Source organism: Ictidomys tridecemlineatus, chromosome 2 (genome assembly GCF_052094955.1).
Source record: "Ictidomys tridecemlineatus isolate mIctTri1 chromosome 2, mIctTri1.hap1, whole genome shotgun sequence".
Lineage (NCBI taxonomy): Eukaryota > Metazoa > Chordata > Mammalia > Rodentia > Sciuridae > Ictidomys > Ictidomys tridecemlineatus.
This window is the reverse complement of record NC_135478.1, coordinates 126,374,502-126,395,296: the sequence shown is the minus strand read 5'-3', so window position 1 is coordinate 126,395,296 and position 20,795 is coordinate 126,374,502. Positions and strand designations below refer to the sequence as shown.

The 20,795-nt window shown below is 37.7% G+C and overlaps 1 protein-coding gene and 1 pseudogene across 10 annotated transcripts in view; both read right to left on the bottom strand.

Annotated features, from left to right (window-relative positions):
• The window catches only part of Cobl (cordon-bleu WH2 repeat protein), a 300,795-nt gene that overhangs the window by 116,534 nt on the left and 163,466 nt on the right, over nt 1-20,795 (bottom strand). The gene's annotated exons all lie outside the window — the stretch shown is intronic.
• On the bottom strand, nt 3,384-4,004 carry LOC120891838 (dimethyladenosine transferase 1, mitochondrial pseudogene; annotated as a pseudogene).

Below are 20,795 nucleotides of genomic sequence, written 5' to 3'. Positions count from 1 at the left end.
TGTATCAAAAGTTTCAGGGCTGGGGTCTTGGCTCAGAGGAAGAGTGTTTGCCTACCATGAGTGAGGCCCTGGGTTCGATCCTCAGCACCCCTTAAAAAAATAAAATAAATGTATTGTGTCTACCTACAATTAAAAAATAAATGTTTAAAAAAAAAAGTTTCAGACACTCGATAGATAATCCCCCATCACTATACTCCTTATGTAAGCAACCAATCCAAATGAAAATACAAGAACTCCTAAAAGCAAACATGAATTATTAATCTAATGATTAATATTATGATTATTATTAATATTATAGTTCTTCCAAGAGATGTGGGCAATGCAAACATTTTAAGCTTCTTGAAGAAATCATAGAGTCCCTGGCACAGATCTAGTCTGTGAAACGCATTTACTCTACACAGTAACATTCCCTAGGGAGCTACTGGTTCCCCTGCATCTAGGCATAGACTTCCAGTGGATGATAGCTTATTTGTAACATCTATGCTTCATCATAAGTTTTGTTAATTTTAGGTATTGAATTCTAGCAATAGTTTTACGAGAATGACACAGGAAGATGTATCAAGTGCAAATGAATACTGAGAATATATGAAGGGAATAAGGTATGAGCCACACTTAATAAAGTTTTATTATTCTATTGACTATTAGAAATATGTAATAAAAATAAAAACGTTTATGAAATACCATTGTTATTAATTATACAATTTCCATTATGAAATCAGACTTTTCTAATTTTTTATAGGTGCACTAGAATTACACATAATAGAGGGATTAATTATGTCATATTCATACATGCACATAACAAAATTTGATCAATCTCATTCCTCTGTACCTTCCCTTTTTCTCCCCACCTCCTTCCCCCTGATCTACTTGTTCTATTCTACTGAACTCTGTTCTATTATTATTTTAATTTTAATTAGCATTATAATGATATATAAAAGAGGATTCATTGTGTTATCATACATAGACATAGAAAAATTTGGTAGATTTCAATCCTCACACTCCTAATTTTGTCTAATCTCTCTCCAATAACATTCTATCCTCTGTTACAAACCATATTTTGTTAAAAAGTTTTTAGTGATGGGAAGTTTCTACTTTAACCCCAATCCCTAAGTCAAAGTTGCCAAAGTGTCTCCTTTTTTTGTTCCTTAGCAAAATAGAAGGCTGAACAGACACACACACACACACACACACACACACACACACACACCACCTATAAAGAATACTGTGTTTCTTTTGTTGTTGTTCTATCTACCAAAATAATAGATTTTGAAACAAGACTTTTTCTATGGTTGAATGAGTTCTTTATAAAGAAATCAGTCCTTTTCAATATTATTCAAAGTAATTTCTTTTCCAAACCAAAAATGTGTTATTTGCTATTCTCGGCAATTCTAGTTTACTAGGAATGTTTCAGTTAACTACAAATATGAAACAAACTTTAATTTGTTGGTATCAAGTGTGCTTTTCTCCGAATAACCTAAGACTGTATATTTTATAATTATTATCTAAAAATAATTAAGAGCCCATGATAGGGTTGAAATATTACCATATGACCTACATCTAGACACATGTTGCTCTTTGACCTCTTCAGTTGTAGGACAAACAAAATGCAAAGAGCAACATTGGTAGATGTGCCTGTTTTCTAGGGTTTTCTATCTGATCTTCCCAACACTCAGTGATGTACATAGTAAAGGTCTGAGGGCTGGTTCTCATGTGTTCCAAGTCCAGAAATAGTGTTCTGCATTGAGCATTTTCCAAAACAAAAACCTCACACTTGGAGAAAAATTAAATAATGAAATAAATCCTAGTTAGTCAGAAAGCCACACTAATACTACTTCTTTAAGATTACAGTACTGGAGAGTTTTACACAAAACTTATTATACTTATTCCAGTTCAAAAAGGAACCATATGTTATTTCTACTAATGCGGTGCCACAATTTGTTCACAAGGAGGCATTAAGAAAATGCTCAGCAAGGCTCAGTATAATTTTAATGCATTTTCCTATTTGAAGGAAATGCATACAGCAGTGGACAACATCATATAGCTGTGGACAATGTCATTAAGTATTTCATGGCCCTAACAAACAATTTCCATAACCTGGTCTGCATCAGTGATATATACAACTATTAAATATTTTCATGAAGTTCTCCTCTTGTCACAGAAATGTTTGTGAATATCTTTTTAAATCAAAGATGTGAAAGAAAAGAGGTCAAATACAGGAAAAAAAAAACAGAATCACCTTCCTTCTTTTTTTTTTTTCATCTAGCATGTAGCAAAAAAAAATTAGCAAAAAAAAAAAAAAGAAAGAAAGAAGAAAAGTCTATCCCTGTAAAATTTCTGACAAACACTATGTCCAACTAGTCCTTGAACCCAAATTTATCCTGATTTTCGGCCTTTGTAGTGGGGTTCCTCTGCTTGGAATTGGCTCTCCTGGGGGTGTCAATGGTCACTTATTCCAATCATTTAGTTCTTGGCACAGAAAGGAAATCTCTAATAAAATCTGCCACATTGTTATAGCACTGTTAATAATACCTTCAATTGAGTTTCCTTTTATCATGGTAGTATTTACTATTACATATCTCTACTTCTTTACTTGTCTATTTTCTATACCTCAACACCACCTCCATTTGAATAATCTTAGCTCGCCCTCTTTGGCACATAATAGGCACTCAAAATATTTGGCTGAATGAATTAATGATAAATATTCACTGCAATTGCTATCACCACAATTCTCAACATGCAATTCAGATATTTTTTGGTTTCAGCTGATGTCAATTTTGATATGTTCTATTGTTCAATAAGTTTGTTCATTTCATGTTATAAATTTGTTTTTATTTTGTTCTACTTTTTATCTCAAGGTGGAATCACACACTTTTAACCTTTCTTCTGTTCTAATATAGTATTTAAAATTATAAATTTCCCTCTCAGCACTGCTGTAGATGCATTCTACAAATTTTAACATGCTATATTTTCATTTCCATTCAGTTTTAAATAGTTTGTAATTTGCTTTGTAATTTCTTCTTTAGCTTGGGTTATTTAGAAGTGTTATTTAGTTATTAAATGTTTGGGGTTTTCCTAGACATGTTACTACTGTGGATATCTAATTTAATACTTCATATATTTAAATCCTTTAAATGTATTGAGCTTTGTTCATAAACATAGCATATTTGTACCAAAGAAAAGGTAAATTTTGTACTTGTTACATATATTGGTCTATAAATTTCATTCAAACTGGAAGTTGCTAGCATCATTCAGATCCTCTATCTCTTCACTGATTATTATTATTATTATTATTATTATTATTATTATTATTTTGTTTAATAATAATAAACTGTTCTGAAACACTGTTCTATTTGAGTTTGCCATTTTCTAGTGTGACAGTTAGTTTTTCTATTTCTCCCTCTAATTCTGTCAATTCCTTTACTTTTTTGTACTAGCTGTAAGTTTCTTTGCCATTTCCTTTTGAAAAGTCAAAGTCATCTGAGTTCTACAATAATAAAAGACCATCTTTGCAAGAAATATTTTCAAGCCACTTGAGCATTAGTGGGCATTCACACAATTAAACTTAGGTTTCCAAAAATGTGTACACTTGGAAGATCACTCCCTCACACACTGTCTTTTACTACTCTGAAAACGTCTTTTCTGTCTTAAATGTCAACATATTTCTGTGGACATATCTCAGTTTTCTGTGTGCTGCATCGAAAAGCATCTGCACTCCAGGAACAAATAGAGTGTCCTTTTCAATGAAGCTCCGCAACATTGGCATGGAGAACAAATCCTTCAATTTTCCCTGGCCAAGGGCCCACTTCATAAACATAAGCATTTGTCAAACTGCCAGTTTTTCTTACAGTTTTATCTGTCAACCTCAAATCCAGGAGAGGCGTCTTGGAAAACCACTTCTCTGCTTATAGTCTGAACAACTTAATAATTTCTTGAATGGAGAAGTGCTGAGTTTCTGGAGGTAGCAATGAGTCAGCCCCTGGGAATACCGCCTGCACCTTTTCCATCTAAAATCTGATAAAACTCTTTGTTAAAGTATATTTTATATGCTATCCATATAGCCATGTCAGTCTTCCTACATGTATGGTTTATCTAGTTTCTTTTTCTACCCATTCATTTTTAACTAATCTCCATGTCTTTTATTTAAAACAGGTTTCTAATAACATTTTATGCATTCTGACAATCTCATTTTTTTAGGTGGAGTTTTTAGACTGCTAACAAAAAAATATAATTATTAGTATGGGTGTATTTAGGTACTATTTTATTGTTTTCTGCTTGTTTTATTTATTTATTTTGTTCCTTTGCTCCCACTTTGCCTTTGTATTTTAAAAAAATTACCCACTTTTTTTTAAAGTTGTGACTCTTCTCATTATTTTATCTAATGACTGCTCTAAAGATTGTTTAACTTCTACAGTCCACTAAGATTAATTACAACACTCCATATCAAGAAGTGGACACATGGCTATCACGCAGGTCTCTCCATGCTCTGTGCAATAACTGTCATATATATTACGTTTACATATGTTTTAAATCCCAAAGGAAATATTGTAATCTTTTTTAAGCAAATATTTATAGAAGAAATGAAGAGGAGAACTAATCTTTTATGTTTACCCAGAATATGATTTACCTTTTGAATCCTCTCCATTTCTTTCCGAGAGTCCAATTATCCACCTATTATACTGTGCTTTCCACTTGAAAGTTCCCCGTTTATATTTCTTTTGTGGAGCTCTGATAGCGATGGATTATTTTTCTTTTATCTGAAAATGTCTTCATTTTGCCTTCTCCATGAAGGACATTTTTGCTGGATATAGATTTCTGAATCTATGGTTGTTTGGATCTTTTAGCACCTGAAAGTTTTTCACTGCCTTCTGCTTTCAGTTGTTTCCGATGGAAACAGTTTTTAAAATGTTGGTACTCTGTAAAATTTATAACTTTCTCTGGTTGTTTTATAAGATTTTTCTCATTATGTATGCTTTTAAGCAATTTCACTGTAATGTATCTTGGTGGCATAGTTTTCCTTTATTCGTTTTTGCTTGGATTTATTAAACTTTTGAACATATAAATTGTTTCACAAAATCTTTGAAAATTTTTGCCTTTGTTTCTTCAAGTATTTTTTTCTTGTCTTCTTCTGGGACTCTACTGACAACTACCAAGCCTTTAGGTAATGCTCCATAGGTTTTGGGGGTTCAATAGTTTTTTTTTTTTAATCTCTTCTCATAATTGAAGATTTTAATTTTGATCTATTTTCAACTTCACTGTCTACATACTATTGTTAAATCTACCCATGAAATTTTTATATAAGATATTATGCTTTTCCATTTTAGAATCTTTTTTGTAGTTCTTATTAATTCTGAGATTTTTTTCTTTTTTCCTTTATTATAAAATAATTTTCTACTCTGTCATTAACCATAGTTACAAGCTATAGTAAGATTCATATTTGTTAATTCTAATATCTGGGTCATCTAAAGGTTAATTTTGGGTGACTGTCATTTTCCTTGGAAATGGTTCACATTTTGATGCTTCTTTGTGTTTTGCCTTGTATCCTAGACACTGTGAATATTATCCTTAGGAGATGCTAGTTTCTCTTATATTCTGAAAAGTATATATTTCCTTTTCTTCTCTCTTTTTGAATATTTCCTTTTCTTCTCTCTTTTTGACAGTAGCCTTGCCGTAAATATGAGCTGGTAATTCTTTTTTGTTCGCAGGCAGTTAGCTGGTTTGTTTCACACTTAAAATACTACTTCTTGGTTGGCTAAACAGTTTAACTCTCCTGTCCTTAGCTTGGCTGCTTAAAGCCTGTCCCTTTCATGTAAGATTCAAGGATTAGCCACTAATCTGGGCAGAATTTAGCTAAAGAATTTATGAACCTGACTCTCTTCTTTTTAGTATTTTCTCCCTTTCCACAGGCTGATGGTTCTCCTGAATTCTGACTCTGAATTTTCAAGCCATAAGAGTTGGGGACCATGGATTATTTTCTTGAGTCTACATGTAATTCAGTGAGTACTGTATTAACTTTCTAATGATGCATAACAAATTAGCATAAACTCAGTAGTTTAAATGCACATGCACATATGTGTGCGTGTGCACACATACACCCATTATCTCATAATTTTCTGGGTCAGAAATCCAGGCACAGCTGATCTAAGGCCTCTGCTAAAGGTCTCACAGGGCTGTAGTCATGTGTGAGTTGGAGAGGCTAAAGGTCTCACAGGGCTGCAGTCATGTGTGAGTTGGGATGCAATCCTATCTGGAAGTTCGACTGGGAAAGCTCATTGAGATTGTTGGAAAAATTCCTTTCCTTGCAGCTGTAGGACAAGGGTCCTGGCATTTTATAAACTATGGACTGAAGGCTTCCTCAGGTCCTAGAGGCCACCTGCATTTTCCTCACACATGGCCCTTTTCAAAGTTAATAATATGACAGCTTGATTCTCTGAGTTCAGCAGAAGGAGTCTCCCTCCAGTCTGTTAAGGTAAAACCTATAAAATAAACTGTCACCAAGTGGGGCTAGGATTGTAGCTCAGTGATACAGTGCTTGCCTCGCACATGTGAGGCCCTGAATTCAATCTTCAGCACCACATACAAAATAAAATAAGTAAAAGTATTGTGTCCATCTACAACTAAAAAAATATTTTTAAAAATGTCATCAAGGGCAAGAGATTCAAACACCTTTTCTATATTCATAAATAAAAACAAGCTGAAAATAACAGTGCACTCAAGATGAGGATATGAACTACTGGGGGTCATGTTAGGGGATGCTGGCAACAGAGACTAAAAGTTCTAAGAGCCCCTATAATCTGGGGCTCTTAGAGGGTAAGTAACTTCCTCAGGATTGTACAGGTTAGTGTTAGTGGAGACTGGGATTCAAATCAAAGCAAAGCCTATGTCCTCCCAGTATCCTGTCCACATCCAACAAGCAAGGCTATGCTCAATACTGTTGGGGCAGTCTGGATTCAGCCAGAGGTGAGTCAATAAAAGGAGCACAGCATCTGCAAATCAGTGCTGCCCAATCTTTCTGGAGCCATGTGAGATGTCAGAATGAAGTCTGCAGCTTACAATACCCAAATGTGAAAGTAGTTTCCTAAGTCTCAGAGTCACCTGAACACATCTTATTTCCTAAAATATAATTAAAATTACCAGAGGTCACATTGCCCAGGAAAGTTCTACAAATGTCAAAGCATACTTCAAAGAAATAAGTGTTAAAACACACCTTCCGAAGTTAGAGGGACATTATCCGGCCAGCATAGGTTGTATGAGGATGAGAAAAACATTGAAACAGTGTGACTCTATAACACAAGGCCCAGCTTTCCATTCCCTCCAAGCCATGAAAATGTCAATGTGCAGGAAAGCAGCCAGCTCACTTCTCATTTTATCAAAGAAGTCCTCCCTAAAATGCCACACTCTAGTGACAACTAAAAATAGATAAGAATCTAATCTCCTTCAAACCAACACTTGCTTCTTTAACCACAAGTATCAGAGCGGAAATGATCCATAAACAAAAGGTAGATGCTAAGCAACTAAAATAGCTGCCATTTCCTTCCACAGCACACTCTCAGGATCAGCCGCCCTGTTATTTCTACCAAGGAACTTCCCTCGTGGCCTGTTTTCACAGGCTCTACACTGGGAGGCAAGACGCCACAGGTTCTCACGAATGTTTGTATTGGAAAAGAGCTCAATTTCCTCCCATGCCCCTGGACACAATGCCGTCCTCACCTTCACCATCTCCCAAACAACAGAGACACTCCTCTGCACCTCCTCTTCCCCAGCATTTTAAAAATGATTGTTCTGTACGGTCACAAATGTTGTGTTTATGTTTCCACAGCTTAGAATATAAACAAAACCTCTATTTGGCTGTGTATTCCAAAAGAAATCGGTACAAATTCAAATACATAGTTTTGAGCTAGTTTGGTTTATTTACTAAAAAGGCAGATATACTTTATATTTGGAGCATTTATAGTTTACATGACACAATTATTATTTGTAGAATGGGGGCCCAAACACAATTTGACTAGACCCAAAAGAATCCTATTTGTTTTATTCTTCATCCCCTCAAGACTTGTGAAGTCTCATAAACTATATGAGCATATAAACTGAGTTTTGGAAATTAAATGGAGCCAATAAAGAAAGAAGGCAGAGAATGGACAGATATCCACATTTAAGTTACATTTGGTAGGTATATTTACAACATATTTGACTTTGGTACTTCATACCTTTTAATATGAGTTTAATATGAGTCTCAGACTTGTTGAGTTTATATATCTTTGGAACTAGAAAGCCAGATGAAATTACTTCATTTATTTAATAGTTCCATCAAGAGAATAGTGTTCATAGAACAAGAGCCTAACATCCCTTACAATATCTTGCCAGTTTTTTAAATTAGTTGTTCAAAACATTACATAACTCTTGACATATCATATTTCATACATTTGATTCAAGTGGGTTTTGCACTCCCATTTTCCCCCCATATACAGATTGCAGAATCACATCGGTTACACATCCATGTTTTTACATACTAGTGTCTGTTGTATTCTGCTGTCTTTCCCATCCTCTACTATCCCCCCTCCCCTCCCTTCCCCTCCCATCTTCTCTCTCTACCCCATCTACTGTACTTAATTTCTCTCCCTTATTTTTCCCCCTATCCCTTCAGCTCCTCTTATATGTAATTTTTGTATAACGATGAGGGTCTCCTTCCATTTCCATGCAATTCCCTTCTCTCTCCCTTTCCCTCCCACCTCTCATCCCTGTTTAATGTTAATCTTCTTCTCATGCTCTTCCTCCCTGCTCTGTTCTTAGTTGCTCTCCTTATATCAAAGATGACATTTGGCATTTGATTTTTAGGGATTTCTTGCCAGTTTTTTAACAAAATACCGTGTATGAAGGTGAACCAATTTTATCCCATTTCTGCCAGATGTTCTAACTGTATTTTTTCACCTTCAGAAAAAACAGAATGGACTATTGAGAAAGAGCTCCATGCACTGATAGCAATAAGAAACCATCCTATTAAAAAATTCATTGAGCCAAGGACATTGGCACATGCCTATAATCCCAACAAAAGAGAAGGCTGAGGCAGGAGGATTGCAAGTTCAATGCCAGCCTCAGTAACTTAGTAAGGTCCTAGGCAAGATAGCAAGACCCTGTCTGATAACAAAACATAAAAAAGGGTGGGGATGTAGCTCAACAGTAAAGTGTCCCTGGGTCCAATCCCTAATATCCGTCACCCCCACAATCTATCAAGCTGTTAATATTGAAGCAAAAAGAAATTCTTCCATCAGGATTTGTATAACTGTATTTAATATGTGAGTTTTGACCCTTACACAGAAAACACATTTCTTCCCTGTAAGTGATAAATAAATAAGTAAGCTCCTCTGCTTTAAACATTCCCTGTGTCAGAATCCCCATGTTAAAAAAGGTGAAGTTGGAAGTCATTTACTGAGATGGTGTGCTGTGTATCATGCTGTCACCTCACTTACATCAGCCCTGGCAGAGGCTGCAGGACCAGACTCACCCTGCAAGATCCCCACTCAATAACTGACATTCATAGGACTCTCTTTAAACCCATCAGCATCAATGCAGATGGCTCCATGCAGGAAAGATAAGCCTGTAATGTGTCCCTTACTAGGTGTGGTAGCAGCACAATGACCCCAATTCACCTTTTTAAATTCAGTGCCCTCATTGTGTAAAATGAAGACAGCAACTGCACTGACATCATAAGTGTAAACATTAGGTTACATGAGATGATGTACATAAAGATCTTCACATAGTATCTGAGAACACCACAAAGGCTGAACTGTTGTTCAGTCACTGTAATTGCAATTATATTTGCCATGAAACCTTCACCCTGGGACCAGCTGGATGAGGGGGACTTTACATCCAGCAGCCATGGAAAAGTCCTGCCAGTGAACGTACTTCTATCTGACAACAGCCTTTCAGGGGTGTTTTGTTTTGACCTTTTCTTTCTAATTAACATATAATAATTGTACATATTTGTGGGGTATAGCTTGGTAGTTCATCACATGTATACAAATATCATGATCTAATCAGGGTAATTAGCATTTCTATCTCCTTATAATTTATTTCTGTTTGGAGCCTTTAAGCTCCTATTTTCTAGTTCTTCATAGAACATATAATAGGTTGTTGTGAATTATAGTCACCCCACAGTGCTATAGAACACTACAACTTATTAATCCCATGTAAATGTATTTTGGTACCCATTACCTTTCATTGATTTAGTTTCTCCAATTGATTTAGCAATTAAAACACTACCAGCCAGGATGGATACTCCTTCTTTCTAGGACTTTATCCATGATGTTTATGTCACCTACTGGGAAAGACTTTGAAAGGACATAAAAGGACATCTTCACCCAGAATAGTCTCTGACCCCTGATCATATGGCAGATAGCCCTTCCAATATGGATGGTTTCCTGGGGATGGGGATAAGAGTGGGATCCTAAAAACTATTGGGAAATTCTCATGGGTCTGGCCACTGACATTCTTTGTTGCACATGCCACCATCTCCCAGGGCAAAGGCCATTCTTTGTGTTTTGTAGGCATAAATTGTCTGTTCTACCTAAATACCAAAAGTTTTAAAGGATTAAGGTTTATTCTTCCTAGAATTTCTTTAGTCAAGAAAACTGTTTTGCATATAAACAAAAACTCAATTTCCTCTTACTTATGGACTGAATTGTGCCCTCCCAAAATTTATTAACTGAATACCCAACACTCTGTTTGAAGATAGGGTTTTTAAAGAAGTAATTAAGTTAAACTGAAATCATTAAGATGGGCTCTAATCTAATCTGACTGGTGTCCTTATAAGAAGAGGAAGAGACACTAAGAATGGGCATGTGCAGAAAAAAGGCCACATGAGGACAAAGCAAGACCAGGAAAGAGACCTCAGAGAAACCAATCCTGCTTATACCTTGGATCTTAGGCATCCAGCCTCCAGAACCATGAGAAAATAAATGTCTATTTTAAAAACCACCCTAACAGCCTGAGAAAACTAATACACACTAATTTTACTTAGTTTGGTAATGGTAAGGGAGTCATCATATTTGGTAAAAATTCAGATTGTGATGTTTCTACAGAGTTTTTCCTTAAGCTAATGCTTCAGCTTTGCTCTTTAGATTGCTGTCATTACTTTGGGCAGGTCACTGTGCCCTTCTGTGCCTTATCACCCATAGTATGAAGACAAAAACCCTATCTAGTATGGACATGGGGAAGATTAAAGGAGACCATTAGTCAACACTAAACATCACTTTCACATGGTATTTTGCCCACATATTAGTAGCTCCTCACTCCAGCTCTTCCTGTCAGAAAATCCTTTCCTATATGCACCAAAACAAATTATTCTGAATCTGTCCTCTGAATTATACAATGAGGCCCCATGCTGAGAGCCATAGCCAAGTAGGAATGACCCACGGCATTTTGGGTTGAAAGGTGACCCTGCTCAGGGATTAGGGTGGCTCCGGGTTTAGGGTGGATCCTGCTGGCATTAGGGTGTATCCTGCTGCCTCAGGCACCTGCTCCTTTGGCGTTCCCTTTGAGTTCTCTCCCGGGGTTCTGAGAGAATTGGTGCCAGAGCCCGGTGGAGGGAGGGTATTCCCAAGTAGTGGGTGTAGAGTGTTGGTGAGAGTTCAAATAAAGAGTTGCTGTTTGAATCTACAAGGCTTTGTGGTGGCTCGGTGATTTTGTGCCCAGCCAGACTGTGGCAGCCTATCCCCGAAACTCTCAGGACAGGAACTTAAACATCTGAATGTAGCTATAAATCCCAATGAATCTTTAGTTTCTTCAGCTAAAATACAGTGCCCTCCATATCTGTGGGTTCTGTATCCACAAATTCTATGAATCACAGACCAAAAACATTCAGAAGAAAAAATGACTGTGCTCTAAACATGCACAAATTTTTTTCTTGTCATTATTCCCTCAACAATACAGTATAATAACTATTTACATAGAATTCACCTTGTGTTATGGCTTAGATATGAGGTGACCTCCAAAAGCTCATATGTGAGACAATGCAAAAAAGTTTAGAGGTGAAATAATTGGGTTATGAGAGCCTTAACCTTATTGGTGCATTAATCTACTAACTGGGTGGTAAATGTAGGCAGGAAGGGTGTGGCTAGAGATGGATCCCTGGGGTATATATTTTGTCCCTAGCAAGCAGCGTTCTCTCTGCTTCTTTGTTGCTATGTTCTGAGATGCTTTCCTTCCCCAGTCTTCCACTGTGATGGTCTGACCCACTAAGGGCCCAGAGCTATGAAGCTGGCCATCTATAGGCTGAGACCTCTGAAATTATGAGCCAAAAAAATAACACCTCTGACTGTTCTGGTGAGACTTTTGGTCACTGCAATGAAAAAAAATGATTAAAGCACATGTATGAATTAGGTATTATAGAGGTAATCTAGAGATGATGTAAAGTATAATACAGGATATGCAAAGGTTATATGCAAATACCACACTATTGCCATTTATATAAGAGATTTGAAGCATCTGTAGACGTTGGTATCCATAAAGGGGCCCTGAAGCCAATGCCCCATGGAGACCAAAGGATATCTGTATTCTAATTTCTGTTATTTTTAAAAAACAAATGATAATTTTCAGACTCTTCAATTCCCAGAATATTCTCCTCTGGCCTGCTTTTAGTTATTTTCCTCTTAAAAATGGTTTTCAGAAACCCACTTCCCCAATGCATAGATATAAGCTGCCTTCATAGATTGTGACTATTTACATCTGAATCTGATAATCAGTCACATTCTTATTAGGAGCAGCTAAGGCTCCTCCTATACCTCTTTTGTAGCCTCAAGTAGCTTCCAACACTACCAAATACCTGAGCTATTTTAAGTTTTGATGTAGTCACTTAGCTGGGAACCTCCATACTTGCACTTGCCACCTAAAGGACCCCAGGGTCAGCCTTGAATTGGGAAACCTGGGTGGGATCTAGAGATGGGCTAACTCTCATGCAGAGTCCAAAGCCTGGGAAGGAATACAAGAGTGGCTGATCTGGAGGCCCATGAGAGACCCTGGCTCAGCTTGCACAAGCATAGCTATGAAAACTGTCTCACTTTCACAGTGACATAGGCCCTGCTTATAGAACCCTCTGCCCTTCCCCTGCCTCATCTATTTCCCTCCACCCACCTGCAGTTAGATCAGCATGTCATGCCAAGTCACAGACTGGAATAAGGTGCACTCTTCATGATGTTTTCTTGACATCTCCCTCCAAAGGGGTGATTCATTCATCATAACCACAATGGCACCTGAGTATTCTTAGCTGTTTTATCTTTGAAGTAATTTATCTGCTCATAAAATGCATACTGAGGGTCCAGTGTGTGCAAGGTGTTATGCTTGAAGCTGGGACATAGAAGGAACAAACTATGGCCCCAGTTTGGGAAGTTAGTGAGCCATGTGAATGGCAAACACAGGCTGTGTGCTCAAGGACATGGTGCCAGGGGATGGGCTGCGGATCTGAAAGAACATTGTCACTAGTGGTTCCACTACATGCTGGTATGCCAGAAACCTCTGCTAAGGAGAACTCTGAGATGAGCTAACAACATGAGCCATCAGTGCAAAGACAATGAAATAGAAAATCACAAATAAAAAACACATTCAGCATCACAATTCCTTGAAATAGCCCATCATGCCAATGGGGAAAGATAGCAGCCATTGAAAGAAATTATGCTCAAGTTCCTGGGCTTGTTATGCTGCCATCTACAACCAGAAAGCAGAGGATGGCTTGTGCCTCAGGAAATAATTCTGTTATTATCTTGAAGGAAACCAAAATACCAGGGAACAAATCAAGAAGACTCTGCCCTCTGCTGAAGGAAAGACAGTGGGGGAAAGTGCATTTTCTTTGGACACAGAGTCACTTGCTGAATCTTGCTTTAGACAAAAAAGCAGGGGGTGGGGCAGGGGACATTGTTGAGGGAGAGAGCACTTGGCCTCCCTTTTGTTCAGAGTCAGACTTTCAAATTTTCCAAAGACAGAAACTTTCACAATAGGCGCCCAAAATCACAGAAACAAACACAGAGAAGTCAAAAGGTCTGCAGGGGGGCAAGATGCCATGAGGGAAACCTCCCTTCCTGCCTGAAGGCTGAGTTTTGTGGAACTTGGGGAGGTGCTTTTTCAGTGGAAGCTGCTAGAGTTAAAAGCCTGATCTGACCCCCTCAACTCTTGTGGGGCCACAATGTGTTGCTGAGTTACCATCCTCTGGCAAAGCACCAAAGGCTAACACCACACATGCATTGTTTCTGACCTTCAGGGGATACAGCCACTAAAAAGTGAAAAGGAAACATTGCTCCCACCCCAGGTGTTTCAGAACATAAAACTGAGTTATTCAAGTAAGCTTGGGGGAAATGGAAACGCTTGTGCCACTTCTGAAAGGATATCTTGACAGCTAGTGTGTGTATAATTTGAGGTAGATTCACCCTTCTAAGGCAGGTCCCTGGGTTTACAGAGAGCCCCATTTTGATGCAGATACTTTCTTCTTCCTAAGACTTTTACATTTGTATACAAAGTCTGAGAGGGAATGTGTCCCATGCCCTAAAGCCAGATTCATTCAGCTGCTCTGCTTTTGCAGGTGGAGGAGGGAGTGTCCAGGCTCCCAGGCTAAGACAGCAGACACCCTGAGGGGCCCAGCAGGATATGAGCAGCTCAGAGGCCCTTGGATGTAGGTCTCAGCCTGGAGCTTGCCTGGTCTGGGACTCAGTTTCTTTGACTCAATAGAAGAAGGGACATAATAATTAAGAAACTTTCTAGGTTATGTCAAATGATTTCTGTGGAAGCATTTTATAAATGGCATAAAAGGTGGGACTTAAATGAGTATATGCTATTTTAAAGAAATATTGTTAAGAGGCACTGGAAGGTAAAACTGAATGGAAGGACTTGAACATCCAGAAAAGAAAGGGAAAAGGCTAAAGTGGCAGGAAAGCAGCAAAAGGAAAGAGAGGAGGACTTACCAGGGCTTCCCATTAAGTATCCTCCCACTTCATTTTCAAATGGGGTGCAGCTGTTATCCTGCCCACTCCACAGATGAGAAAACAGAAGCCCCAGTTAATTGTACAGCAAGTGGCAGTGTCTGCCCTTCAGCCCATTCAGGCTCTTCTTCCCACCTCCCCTCAGCTGTCAGGACCCTACCTCCAGCCTTGTGCCCGCTCAAGGAAAATGGGCTGTGTGTGACCCTTCCCGTGCCACTTGCCTTCCTCAGGAGAGATGGAACAGTGATTGAGTCACGAGCATCTTTGAAGGGCTGGTCACTCCTTGGGGCCTGTCCCAGGGCAGCAGCCAAGGTCTGCCCAGCATGCAAATGTGACTCTGCTGTGTGCTTTTCCCTCCTACATGTTTCCATATAAGCTGCCCTTACACCTCCTCACATCTAGGCCAATAACATCATTCTCTGTTTTTGCCAACTGAACGTTCTGGGGCTCACTGACAGCTCTTTTCTGTAGTGAGAATCCAATATTCCAAGCATTGGCCAAATCCAATACCATATTATTTGAATACTTAGTTTCTTAAGCAAAGGGATTTCTTAGCTTTTTGCATGTAAATTCCTAATATTAGTATTTTTTACTTAGAGATTGCCTTAATTTGTCAGGCCACAATAACAAAATACCATATAGGCTTGGAGGTTTACAAACAGCAGAAATGTATAGAAGCCCAAGATCAAAACATCCACAAACTTCGTGTCTGGTGAGGGCTCACTTCTCAGTTCACAGATGGCACCTTCTTCACATAGTGGAAGTGGGAAGACAGTTCTCCAGGGTCTATTCTTATGAGGACACTAATCCCATCACAAGAGTACCACCTTGATGACCCAATCACTTCCCAAAGGTCCCTTCTCCTAATTCTATCACCTTCTGGGTGAAAAGATCCCTATAGGGACAAAAACATCCAAACTATGGCAAGGATGATCTTTAAATGTGTGTTTGAAAAATAAATCATACATATGTAATAAATGTTTACTGATAGGAGAAACAGAGTGTCAGATACAGGTGATGTACTAGTAAAAAATGTCCTGCCTCACTAGAGACAGGTAGGGGGCTAGAAGAAAAATTGAACCAAAGAAAGTAATACAGAATAAGAGGGGCGGGGGGATGACCACTGGAGTCTTTACTCTTCCTGGCCAAGTGGCCTTTGGTGGCTTATGGGGACTCCCCAGAACAAGGGCTGCCAGGCTGTCCCTCTACTGGTGCATCCTCACTGTACAGCAGTGACAAGAGCACACCAGAGTGACTCCACTTTCATAAACAGACTTTAAGTTTAAGGATGATCAAATGTACACTTCCATTCTTGATGAAATGCATCCTGGGAGTCCATTCAGCAGAGTTTCATGATTTCCCATAATATTCAAGTTACTATATCTAGAAAATGGAGTTTTAAGTAGCTTTCAATTAAATTTGTATCCTATGAGAATTATTCCAAATGTTCATAGTAGGAAATGTTGCATTTCTGTGTCTATATTGCAGTGATATTAATGAATATCAATTCATGCTTTCAGGGGCAGGGCCTTGTGCACAGCAGATGTTCAACAAATATTTATTGAATCCATAAGCAATTTTTTCATAGAAAACTCCATACTGGGTTATACAAATATCTGACCATAACACCAGCCTCCATCATTTCTCATTTTGAAAGCCAACATCACTAGTTACTTTAGTCTTAAGGCAATAAACCTGAGATAACATAAAAATGTTATCTCATGGGTGATCTTACCCTAGATAATATAGGAGTTTTATGGTGTAGAATATAATGAATGCAATATTTCAAATAACTTAGAACAAAAGGAATTACTTTTTATTACAATAAAATGGATTTATACTTTGATATTGGCACAAAACAGGTATATAATAACTATTGACTAAATAAATTAATAAATAGCTGTTTATTATATCTTTGTGGATAATGATAACAAAAACCAGACAGAATAGCACTGACTAGCAAATTTCTACAAGTTACTTATTTTAATCAACTGATATAAATTTTAAAAATATGGGAAAAATAGCTACTATGATATTCATGGTGTTTACACAAATGTAGATGTAGCAGTCCAGGATGATAATTACAGTTTAATTTCAATCTTTACTATATAAATGGAGTCATTTCAGGAAGGAACACTTGATAGTATTCTATCCTCCTTAAAAAGAGGATACTTAAGACTTATATGATGGGCAACTTGCATCTCTTGATTCTCTGAAAGTATGCAATACTGAGTGGAGTGTTCATAGTTTGCAGCTAAGAAAGGAAGATACCACTAAGGAAGGAAAGATGCTGGTGTTATTTAACACAATGAATCTGTTCCAGGGGCTTGATAATTTTTTAATTGTACATTTGGTCCCTTTTTAAATATTTTAAAAATACACTTTTCCATTTAGTTGACTCAGGATCCTGCCCTGGGTCATAGAGCCCTCACCCCTTCACTCAGCCCTTCCTGCTCAGGAACAAGGCTGCTCCTGTCCCTCAATGTACATGGCCAGCACTCACCTTCTCCTTTGTACTGACTAAAATCCTCACGATATTAGGTACATGGGTGATCTTACCTTAGGTCATATTTCCAGTGACAGCAGAGTTGGGATCTGCACTCAGTGAAGTAGAACCAGGGCCACATCTTACTAGCACCTGTCGATGCTGCTTATTGCTCTTATGTACAGAGGAGGAGACTCAGTGTTGGAGAATGAGTATAGAATGCCCACCAGGCATGTGCATAAGGAGCAGTGACCAGAGTGCAAGTATAGCATGCAGGAATCCCAGCAGTTGTGCAGGGCCATGTTCTGGAAGGGAATAAACTATAGCACAGGGCAAGGTCAAGGGAGGATAATGTGGGTCCTCAGAAATGAGATGAAGGAAAATCCTGCCCAGAACAGACAATGCCTTTGTCCCCTGCAGAGGAATATTCCTTCAGTCCCAGAGAGAAGTGAGAGCTACTTACATATTTAAACATAAAACTTTAGGCCTCAGTTCCTCTATGGTAAACTGGATACTCATCCCTGGGTTTCCTCAGGGAACTGGTTCTAGGCTATCTGGGATACCAAAATCTGCAAATGTTCAAGCCCTTTGTACAAAGTGGCAGTGGTGTTATGCACATATAATCTACTCACATTTTCAGAATACTTTCAGTTATCTCTATATTCCTCATAATGCCTAATATATCGTGAGTGCTATGTAAACAGTTGTTTCTTTTAGAAATAATGACAAAGAATCTGTACATGTTCAGGACAGATGTATTTTTTTTCCCAATTATTTTTTATTGAGGTTGGTTGAATCTGCAGATGTGGAACTTGTGATGTATGAAGCCAACTCTATAAAATTATTATTCTGCAGCACAGATTTATCCAGACAACTTTTCTGCTGCAGAATCTCTTCATAGCTATACATTTGATTAGTAAAAATTCTGGGTAGGCAGCTAATGGACATAGCATTCTGTAGAGTGGTGGTTCTCAAAATGGGGTTGGCCAGAGTGGCAGCTGAGGTGAGTCACTTGTGGACTTGCTAAAATGAAAATTCTCCCATCCTTCCCAAACCAACTGAATCAGTACATTGGGGATGGGGCCTGGAAATGTGTTTCATGGTCCTGGTGTCCACCTGTTCAAGTTAGAGAAATACTAACCTAGCATATGGCCTGTAAAGTAAACAATGTGTCATTTCTAGCTGAGAGGCAGAGGACAGAGCAATGGAATGCCAAAAAGAGAAGCTTAATGCTAGCCTGAAAGAAAATGTGGCCCTCTACCCAACCACCTACCCACAATTTTCTTAATTGCTCCTCAAACAAGCTTACACATGGGTACCAACAATCTCCCAGATTCTCATACCTCTGGGGAAATCTCTTCAGAATATGGTTTTAGGAATAACAAATACTAATGATCAAATTATGAGTATGTCATAAGGTAGCCAATACTGATATAACAATTACACTTTTAAAATTTTTATTTATTTATTTATTTATTTATTTATTTATTTATTTATTTATTTATTTAGGTGGTGCTGGGGACTGAACCCAGGGCCTTGTGCATGCAAGGCAAGCACTCTACCAACTGAGCTACATCCCCAGTCAATTACATTTTTTTTTTTAAGTTTCTGATGAACCAGAAGATACCTAAAATTATTCCACCTTTAAGGCCTAAATAAGTTAGTACTGAATTTTTCTATTGACTTGATAAGATAACCCAAGCATCCTCATTTTCTTCTAAACTAGTAATGCACTGGAAAATAAACCTTTTCTCCTTATTCAGAATATTGGAGTTAGTAACAGTTGCATAAAAATAAGGTTTTCCAAACAAATATCTTATCTTTATATGGAAGGAAGTTCATGAAGAAGGAATTGACGTTTTTCCCCAACAACAACAACAATACATTTTTGGGTTCCTTTCCCAGAAATTAGTAAATAACAAAATACCTTTCAATAAAAAAACAAGCATGTTCATAGCAAATACTTAAATCTAATCCATATGCCATTCATATGCTTAAAAAAAGAGATGGTTTCCATGAGCCAATTTCTCCACTCATTCTGTGCCAAATGAAACAGATTTCAGTAAAAAACTTTTACTGCCTCAGAGGGAACTCTGTTCATCCTACAGAGCATAAAATACTATTTATTTTTCATTCAGAATTCCCAACTCTCTACTTACTGTACATTTTCCCACTCAAGCAGGCTTTACCTACTCTGAGTAAGTGCAGTAATGATAGAAATATACAACATCTTTTTTAGATGGAAGAAATTTTTAAAATGCTAATGCGGCTCAATATCTACATTCTATCTCATTAAGAAAGTGTAATTTTTATTGAAAAAGAATTCTTACATAATATTGATCCTGGAATTCATAATTTTCACTACTAAAGAAGTATCTGTCCCTACCAAAAGCAAAAGGACATCCCCAAGAGTATGTAATTGAAAACATGTTGTTGATATGGTCTGTTTGTTATGAAAAAGTTCAGAATCTAAACCAAGCAAATTAAAGAGATGCACTGTGGACAATCACAGGAAATAGCTTCATATTCTGTTTCCATCATTTAATAATACAAGTGAACAATAGAATGATGTACCATTTCTAAATAAATTTCCTTTTATCAAAACATAACTACAATATCATGGAGAACTAAAAATAAATGATTGGCATTAGAAAATGTCTGAGATATGAAAATAAAAATATTGTCTAGTAAAATGTATTTCATTACAGGCTTTTGAGATGGGTTTCTAAGGACACGAATAAAAGATGTGTAGACAGGAATAGGGGGTCTTTAAGACATGAGGTTAGGGATACTTCTGGAGGAATAAAGAAATATGACCAGAAGATACACTTTCAAAGCAAGATGGAGATAGATGGATACACATCCAGACTGATAAGAGTATCAAGCAAAATGTCAAAATTCTGCCTCTGAAGTCTACTACTGTAAGTCCTAACCAAATTTGGACAAACTTAGTTTCTAGTATATTTTAAGGAAACACCATAAGTAAGCAAAACAGTATCCAAACCTAAAGATTAGCCATGCTGTGATGCTCTTGTGTATTATGATGCAACAGGCAGGAGTCAGAAAATAAAGTCCATAAAGAGAATGAGTGGACCTTCAGTGTGCCTCATGTGATGGTGTGCAATGCAAGGCATTCTATCTGCCCACAAAGTGGGGATTCAGGTCATCAGAAACATGCTATGCTAATGAAGAACAAGGCATCTTTACCTCACATCTTGACGGCCTTGGGAAATTCTGCTTCTCAAGAGTTTAAAGCATAAGTCCAGCCCTCCTGTCCTTGGATGTGATCTCTGCCACACTTCACCCAAATGAGGACAGGTTGAGAAAAATAAAAACTTTATGTTTTGTCA